This window comes from Xiphias gladius, chromosome 4 (genome assembly GCF_016859285.1).
Source record: "Xiphias gladius isolate SHS-SW01 ecotype Sanya breed wild chromosome 4, ASM1685928v1, whole genome shotgun sequence".
Taxonomy (NCBI): domain Eukaryota; kingdom Metazoa; phylum Chordata; class Actinopteri; order Istiophoriformes; family Xiphiidae; genus Xiphias; species Xiphias gladius.
The window spans coordinates 18,429,745-18,439,560 of NC_053403.1; the positions used below are offsets into that span (position 1 = coordinate 18,429,745).

The 9,816-nt window shown below is 37.3% G+C and overlaps 1 pseudogene; it reads left to right on the forward strand.

Annotated features, from left to right (window-relative positions):
* Positions 1-295: 295 nt before the first annotated feature.
* On the forward strand, positions 296-6,315 carry LOC120789346 (annotated as a pseudogene).
* Positions 6,316-9,816: the final 3,501 nt, after the last annotated feature.

The window sequence follows — 9,816 nt, forward strand, 5'->3', positions numbered from 1 at the left end:
AACCTCAGTTTACTGAACTGGTGGTTGAGCTGCCTACATTACAGTCATTATACATTATTTAATATAGTCAGTGGTAGGCATTTACTTTTTTTTGCTTATCAGATCATACATGATGGGAGATGTTAATTTAGAAATTAACAAATTCATCGGAGTGGTAAAAATCCCTAACCTTATTTAAATCTGTAATGTTTTATTTGTTTTTTGGTCCATCCGGGGCTGAAGAAACCAGCTGTAAACGCAGCACAGACATACATATTTTCACCTTTTAAGCTGATATGATGAAATTGTTGCCTACCTTCACATCCAGCAGACATGGAGCAACATTAGCCTTCATTTGAAATCGTTACTCTGGTCATCTGGTGAATGTAAATCTAATATTCACTCTCCTTTTTGTTCTGTTTTGCTCTCCACCATCTCCTAAGAAAAAATATCTCGCTCCTTAGCTGCTAAGTGCTACACTATATTTCCAAGCCAGTAGCTAGCTTTGTCTGTGATTTGATGCTGAGCAAGTAGCATACAGTGGCTTTTTAGAACTTCTTCTCTGAGAACAACTGCATGCTTTGGCCAGACATGAAAATGACACTGATAAGAGCAGTGAGAGTGACCTGAAGCAGTAAAGGTGCGGTCTGTGAAAACAAAATAATGAACTGAAAGATGCTAAACTGTTTGTTGAGCTGAGGGGCCGTTCACATTACATATAGTCATCTGATCAATTGTTCATATACAAATATTGCTCAAGGCAGCTTTAAGATCCACACAGTGCAGCAAATTTTCTCTAAAAACCCACTTCTGTATTCACCATTGAGAAAATAAGGAGGTAGTTTTGCTGCTTGCAATATTGTAATGGCTGGAAATACTTTTTTGTATCATGTGTCATATCACAAATGAAGTATCTCATTATCTCAGAATAACATCTTTGATAATTGCTTAAGATAAGAAGATAGATAAGAAGTCTATTTCCAAGCAATTGCAAAAAAATGTCTAGGAAACTGGAATTACTGGAATTACTTTACCCTATGATGGGAGTAATGTACGAAGTTGACACTAATTATGTCAGCTTTGTCAGCACAATAGGAGGCTCAAGTAACCTTATATTTAATAAACTTACACCCTTTCCTTCCTTCTAAGGTTTCAGTGAGGTAGGTACTTTTTGTTTCATGACTGTTTCATGAATAGTGTACCAACATGTAAATATCCCTTTTCGGTCCAATGAAGAGCCAAGCTCCACCATTCACTGACATACCCAAGTAGTATGGGACTGGTCCTATCTGTGAGGATCCGCCTGAAGAAACTTACTTGATCCAGACCAGAGAGCTCATTGAAAATTTGAAATCATATGGTGTACATGAGGACGAGTTGGAGCTGCGGCACAGCTAAGACATTCTTCTTTTTGATTTCATTATTTCCATGATTTTTTTTTTAGTGTTTTTTTAATGTAATGCCACTATTGAGACATTTTACCTGGGTTGGTTTTTACTTTGTAAAGAGTCATCAGATAAACAACATCATCCTCAGTGAATAAAGTTAATGCAAGCGGTAGACCACAAGTGAAAGTTCAGAGAAATGGCAATATTTGAAAATGCTCTTTATGTTTTATTAGCAGAGAGAAGATGGTAATGAAGAAATGGTAAGAAATTGTTGGTTAAATCTTTTTCTGTCTATATTGTTGTTTCAAAAGAATCTCCAAATATGATACTGAAAACATGTTATTGATAGATAAATAATACAATTTCATTGTTATGCTTTTTGAGTTTAGAACTTACCTGTATCGGTTGCCGAAAACGTCAGTGGCAAAGGCCTTCCATTTGGCTACTATCATCTGTGAGCTCACTCAAAATGTAATTAAGAGATTCTTTCCTCAAGTGTAAGAGCATGTTAGGACTGTAGGAAATTGTATTGTACAGTGGCTCATGTGATTTATAATATGTGAGTATACTTTGTTGATACACAGTAGCTTAGTATATGTGAAGCTGCTGTGTGATAAATTTGCTAGCCATCAGTTTCAGACACTTTCTATTCAAGTGAAATGCAGCATAGGTTCTTTTAGTGGTGGGGTACCACCTCTGAGAATACATGGTGAAGATAATGGTCTATATAAATATAGACTTTCTTCTCATATAAATCTGTGTTGCTTTGACAGGTGCTGATATTTATGCCCTCTGTATTTGACCTGGATTTCTTGAGAGAAAGGATTTCTTCACCTCCCTCTATGAGAAGCTAATAGCCCAGGATGAGGTCAAAGATATATGGGTTAGTCATATAAGTGATTTATTGCATACAAGTCAAAGGACATTTTACTCCCTAGTACAAGTGACTAACAATATTGTTGTTCGTAGCCCATTGAAGACGTATTTTTCCCTGTCATCAAACTGTCCTATGATGGAATTGAGGTAATTTGTCTTGAGAAATAAGTAAAAACTTTACTGTCTGCAGTATCCTCAATTTTTGTTGGCGTATGCCTTAATCGTGGTTTTTTTGTTTCTGTGATTTTCTAGGTTGACTTAGTCTTTGCCTGAGTGGCACGGAAGTGCATTCCTGAAAATCCGAGCTTTCTTGATAACAAGATGTTGAAGAACATGGATAAAGTCTGTGTCAGGAGTCTCAGTGGTAAACATCAAATTAAAGTACACAAATGCTTAGAAATCCTGCAGTATTACCTGACAGCTGTAGTAATTTTTCTTTGATGTACAAAAGTGTACCAATTTGTTAATTTTTGGTTTGCCCTTTTTGATTGTGACTGTTTTTATTCCAATCTTTGTTTTCATTCTGTTTTTATAGGATACAGAGTTACCAAAAAAATCCTCAGTCTTGTGCCTAATGTTTAGAACTTCAGACTTGCTTTGATAGGAGTTGAGTTGAGTTAAACACACATTACTAGTTAAGCTTGCTAGTCACTCAGAAGAGTTTGAATAGGTGGACTTGTACATGATAATTACACATTTACACAATGACTGCTCTGTGTTGCCCTTCATTCAAAACAGGATTCAGCTCATTGACTGTATCCAAAATCCTTTTCTAGTCAGTGGTGCAAATGATAACTTCAATCTAAGTTTACTGTTCACAATGAAGTTAAATATTGAGTGTTATTTATGTAGGGTATTGGAAAATAGGGAAGGAACTGATTTTGGACACAGTCATTGTTCTCTTCCCTGTATCAGGGATCATGTTTTTTAGTGTTTTGTGTTGCCATAGATATTTTGTTTGGTTTGTCTAAATTTTGCTACCAGGCAACCGCAGCCCATTCTCTATTTTGCAGGAATAAATAATGTACAGGTTTACTTAACTATATAGCTGTCACAAGATATGTATCTTTTATCCAATTTTACATAATTTTTGAGCAAAAATTGAAATTCTAGTAATAAGAGTAGGAAGTAATGGTAATGTGAAATAAAATGGAGGTATCCAATATGTAACTCTTACTTTGAAAACTCTCAATTGGCTGTAGGGTGTACCAAATTAGAGCAGGTCATTGTTAGGTAACATTGTTCACTAGAGGTCTTAATCTTTTTTCTCATCCTCTTATTTCCCTTCAGGGTGCAACATTTATTCAAACATGCTGGGCTTCTTGGGCAGCATATCATGGGCCATCATGGTAGCCAGAATTTGTCAGGTGTACCCAAATGCTACAGCATCCACCCTGGTGATCAAATTTTTCAAGGTCTAAACTCTATATGGTGAGTTGTCCCAGCACTTTTGGTATCCTTGTTAAATGAAAAATACATCAAACTGGGTTTACTAAAAGTCATTTGACACATCCACTGTAGTCAGCGTCGACTTATCTAGCCTTGTTTCCATTTAAAACAGACTGCCCATCTGACCTTATCTCTTGCTCTCTATGGACAGACTCCATTATTAATAAACAGTAAGCATTTACTACAATAACCAATTTCTAAAGCTCTATGTGTTGTTGTAGGAAACATGTAACTTTTGTGTGATTGGCTGGAAAATAGTTCACATCACTTGGTGCTTTTGTTTTAAAGTGAGCCATTCTCAACATTTGAAAGGCAACTAGAAAAGAAATTATTTGGTGTAGGGCTTTTTAAATTGTGACTCCATTCTATCAGTCTGAAAATGTAGCTGCATGTTAATGCTTTTTAAAAGTTGTAGATGAGGATCAGTCCCAATTCATCTGAGAGAAGTAGAGGACTACAACCTTCCTTTTTGGGATCCCAGGCTTTTTATCAAGATTTTAAGCTACAAACATAGAATCATTTCAGTTAGTGAATTATCAAATTTCAAACACAGGTAATCTGAAAATATGTGTTCTTCTGCATTTCCAGACTAATGTAAGTGACCGCTGCCACATAATGCCCATCATTACCGCTGCATACAGCAGAAGACATAATTCAACGTGTCTCCCTCCACATTAGCTGTCATTACAGAAGAGATGGAACAGGTTATGTAGTCACTCAGCTGACAACCAGGAAATGCTCACTGTTCACGACCTGTATTGTGGGCCAGTTAACATTACTGCAACAAACTTGATTTAACACAATCTCTGACTTTTTCTGTTTGCTCTGTGGCTAAATCCCTTGGTCAAATAAAGGCAACTCCAATTACTGTGCTGTAATCTTGGATTAAGTTAGCTCAGTTTAGTCAAACCATGTTATAATTTCAAGGATTTTTCAAGGATTTTATTCCGTGAACAAAGTGATGGAATTTTGTTTTGCTTAAATTTACACAAGCTTTTTCTTCCTCATTTGCAGGCCACACCATTGATCAAGAAATATAGCAGGAAAACACGAACTGCTCCAAACTCTTTGAAACGCCAACCTTTTTTGAAAAGTACCAGTATGTATTGAGGTACGTAAATATGAAAATAAGGATTGCCATGTACAAAATACAATCACATACACACTGCTTTCTAAAATATGAGTGTTTCCTCGAAAATTGTTTTTAATTATTTAAAATTTTGACATTTTTAACATATACCTTGTATACCTCTGTTTTCCTGCACCTAACAGTTTTTTTTTTTTTGCTATTAATAACTACAAATGTAGAGAGAAGCCTGTTCAAGAAATATTAGAGGAAGTGGGTCATCTGTTTGTTTCCATGTAGATGGCATTTTTATTGTACTACAATACTACTTACTGGTTCAGACGTATATAATTTTGATGGTTGAATACTGATTGTTTTTGATAGATTTGCAGATCAGGTTTTGATGGTTTTTATTAGTATTCAAAATATGGACTGCAGCCTGTTACAAATTATTTGAAAAATGTGATCATATGTTTATTGCTATGTGGAGTGTTGAAGTAATGAATCTGTTTTTAAGGTCTGAATATGCACTACCTGACTTAACTTTATTGTTGTGTCTGAACTTTCTTATTGAGTTTCTTTTCTATGGCATTTAATATTATATCTCGTTTGAATAAATCTATTGTGTGTTCTGATCTCACTTTTTTACTCTGATGAATTTTGACTGAAATTCTTCAGTATTTCCTTTCTTGGATTACAAAATTATTTGGCAATTGTAATGTCAGAATAGACAATGTCCTTGATATGGCTAATGATACAGTTATCATCTTGTGGAAGAACTGATCTACATCGTGAGCAGTTGTGTACAGATTTTGATATGAATTTTTAAAATTGTATTGTTGAGTTTTGTCATTAAATACTGAAATGCAGATCGTTTACATTTTATACAGGTTTTAATCCTTTAAAAATAGTTATATTTGTTGTGTTTAAAGTTTATAATGGCTATAATGAAGGCTAGTATCCACCTTTGCATAGTGATGTTACCTGTTGTGCTGTACAGTAACTTGACCTGCTTTAAATATTGATCAGAAATTAATTCACAGCTATCTTTGTTGGTAATATATAAATTATTATTCATGTATATAGATCCCATCCTGTGTACAACGGCACAATGCTGTGATATCTGTTGCCATTGTTCTTTCTCTTATATTTCAAGGCATTACATTCTGCAGCGAGCAACTTCTGCTACAAAGAAGCAGCATCTTGAATGGTGAGTAAACTGGTGGACATTTTTGTAGACAATCATATCTTTGGATGACAATACTTCTTATTCATGTCTGTGCTTCTCTTTGAGAGCAAAAGAATTCTAATATTTTATTTCCAGTTACTCTAGTGTTTTCCTCTATCTGAAAATTGTGTTCTGTTCACTCCGTCAGGGTTGGCCGAGTGGAGTCAAAAATCAGACGCCTGGTGGGAATTCTGGAGAGAAATATGCATGTTTCCCTGGCTCCTGTTAACGTACACCGCTTCCCTGGACCCAGGAAGGCCAATAACAAGCAAGGACGTGATTTCTCTCAGTGTGAGCCCACTAAGCGTCAAGAGACCTGGCAGTTTTGAGCTTGAAATGCCGACTAAGAAATTCAAATATGACCTGGTATGCTACACTATCCTTTCAGGTTTCTTGTTAAGTTGACATATACTATTAAACTTCTCAGCGTCCAGTTGGATAAACAAAATCTTGCTTATAGAAACCTCTCCTGATTTCCCTCTGGTTGCACATACCTCTACTCCTACCTTGTCATGCCCTCCATATGACACATATCGCACATACAACACACATGTTGAGATCCATAGAAGGCCTGTTGCAAGGTAGAGCAATAGAGCTGGATGAATTTTATATCTTTTCACCACAAGAGGGCAGTGAAGCCTTTCTACTGGCCTCTTCCCCAACCGCAGCAAAGCCAAGGGTACACAGACACACTGTTCAAAGTCCAGTCAGTTGGTGACAGCAAACCGTGCTGCAGATTAGCGTTATCTTTACCGTCAGTAATCTCTACAAATGTCTTGGTCTTCAAGGGGAAGAAAATAAGGATTCTGAATGCTTGCATTTTTCACCTTAATGTGTTGATTTGGAGACCAGATAATAGAAGTGAGGTTCTGATTAATAATATTGTAATGCACTAGTAAGGATGATTTATCATGATTCACTTTTAAAAAGATACATTTTTTGATGTTGTTGTTTCATAAAAGTGTTGTAACCAGAAGATGATGTTTTGTCAGTTGACCTCTATGAGCTCTTTGCAGAGGGATGCTTTTAAGTCATCTGCTGTCTTTGATTAATTGTAATTGATGACAGGGAGAAACAAACATCACTCATTAGTGAACGATAATTGTTTTTAGGCCTTTTTGGATGAAGAGGATAATAGCAAGTATGCTTAAGATTTGAGTACCACAAAAATCACACTTAATCTAACACCATTAGACTAAGTAACTGCACACACTATAGTGCTGACGACAAGATGGACCTCATGCATTAAAGCGTCTGTAGAATGGTTTTGCATCATGCAGTCCCCAATAACAGATGTGGATAACATCTACAAAGTAAAGTATAACAGAATGCTACACTTCCTTATTAGGTAGTTTCATTTTGAATAGAGTTCTAACCCCCTCATTGGCTTTGTGAGTTTTGTCTACCCTAAATGTAACATTTCTGACATTCAGTAATCCCAAGATACAGAGTTGTGAACAGGACTCCACAGTTACTTACATTAAATGGACATAAGACTTTTTAATGCACCTGAGCTATCAGAGTTTTCCCCTCAACTGATAATGTGAAATGGTTTCTGGGTGCTCGAGCAAGCAAGAATTAGATAATAGCGTTGACCAGTTTGAAGTGTACAGAGAATCCACTGTACAGTAATTTGGACAGTTGTCATGTAATTTAAAAAAAAAGAGCTTACAAGGTAATTTTGTGGGAAAAATAAGACTTGACCTTTAGCTTTGATGGATTTTAGGACATTAAATAAATGACTTGAGATCACTCATATAGCATTATGAACTGAACTAAAAAGGGTTGATATTTGGCTTAGCAACATACCACAAACTTGCTTTTATTCTCTTTATTGCTCTTTGTTGATATGCAGTATGTATCATTAGTTGGAGGGGGGATTTGTGCCAGACGAGACAGTTATTCAGCCATAGGCAGAGCAGACTCATAACATGGCCTAGTTAAATGTTTTCTGTTGTTTGCATCCCAATCTGGTCAAAATTTCCCAAGATGTAGCTTGTAAGAGCGTGTATGTTGTTGCTAAGTAACAGTTTTTTCTGTGCCCCCAGTAGGTGGTCTCTTTATGAATATCATTACATATCCCCATTCAGGGGTAGCAAGACATCTTAATCTCTTGTGGACCATATTTATCGCTATTTTCACTCCTCAATTTGGGAAGAATGTTAATGCTCACTGCGGTTTTAGACCTTTATAAATTTACTGAGAGATGCAGTTGTGATGTAAAGTAATTGCTGACACAAAAGAGAGGCTGAAATGTTAGGAGACAGTCTGTGATTAGAAACTTTTAAACAATTATCTAATGGGATAAATGTCCAAAGGCAAAGCCTATTTTCTTCCACAGCAATAGTGGTGTACTTACATTTGTCTCTAATTAATCATGGACAACATTAGGACTCCATCCAGAGGTGTATCCACAGGAGGTCCAGTCTAGGGTATGGGGCTCCCCTATAGTTGTGGCCCCTTTTACTCCTGCTGCATGCACTCTGTGTGGGGCTGAGGTTCAGAGCATGGCCCCCTGTCTTCCTGCTGGGCCTCCATCTGCTATTGAGGTGGTTAGGTCCCCAGATTGATGGCAAGACAATGAGTTTATGACGTGTCGCTGTGAGTGACAGAGGGTCTCTTCCCAACTGGGCCTCCTGACGACCACTGATCTCACATTTGTAGTCGGCACTATGCCAAGGCTAATGGGAGGAGTGAGCCTCCTGTTGCGGAATGGAACTTGTAGTTTACAGCTGACTGGTAATTCAGGACAAGGAGCAAATCTCTCTGGTTTCTGTCTTAAAACTCTTTGGTGGAACGGAGGCACCAGAGGACGTTAGCGAGCCTTAAAGAATATGCCTAAATGGTCAAAGCATGTGCAGGCATCCATAGAAACCAGCCTTCATTGCTAACTTCTGATTTGTACCTAAGTTGATAGTTGCTTTGCCTACAGTGAGCCTATTGCACCCTCTCTTCAGAGAGACTTTATGAAGCCTTCTAAACTGGTCTCTGATGTTCCCAAGTTGCCCCAGCAGTGCTCCTTTCACACACCTGTCAAAACACTGTTTCTTTCCACTTTGGTGGGTCCAAGTTAAAAAGAAATTGCTTCCTTCATCTCCCACTCCTCTCCTCCTTGCCCAAAACAGGATTATAAAAGCTAGATTTTCACATCTGAGCAACTGCAACAATGCTACTGTACCTTCAAAGGGGAAGATGCCACATTGTGAGATGACAGGGTATTGATATGAGAGTGTTGTCTCCTTCCCGGGTGGATCACAGAAGGCCCGGTAGATGTGTACTGTTATGTTGCTCTGAGTGATCTGACCAGCGTGGTGGAGGAGTGTCGTGGCGGACAGACTTACTGGGATATGTGTCCGTGTCAGTTCTTTCTTGCAGGAATTTGGTATAAAGCATATGGTAAAGGCTTCCAACTGTTAGGAGTTTTTTGTCTGTACTTGAATTTTGTGATATTCAGATTGGTTCATTTACAGGTATATAAAAGACTGAAAATGCCGTAAAGTATTTGTTTGTTCATCCTTTATATTGCAAATGACTATGCGGTAAGTGATCCCTTTCTACATGCTGCTTTAATGAGGGAAGTGGTGTTACATGCTGTGCCATGAAGTTATTGGTCTTACAACCCTGTTCATCATTGTTTCTCTTACAGAAGGCATAAGTGATTGAGCGCCACTAATTCGTTGAGGAGCCCTGAGGATTACAATGTCGCTTTCTTGCTCCTGACCAAGAGAAAAAACTTCATTCTCCATCACTAGCCATTATTTTGTTTTGGTTTTTCTTGTTGGTTGCTTATTGTGTTTTCTGGCTTATTGTGTTTAGTCTGCATTGTAATG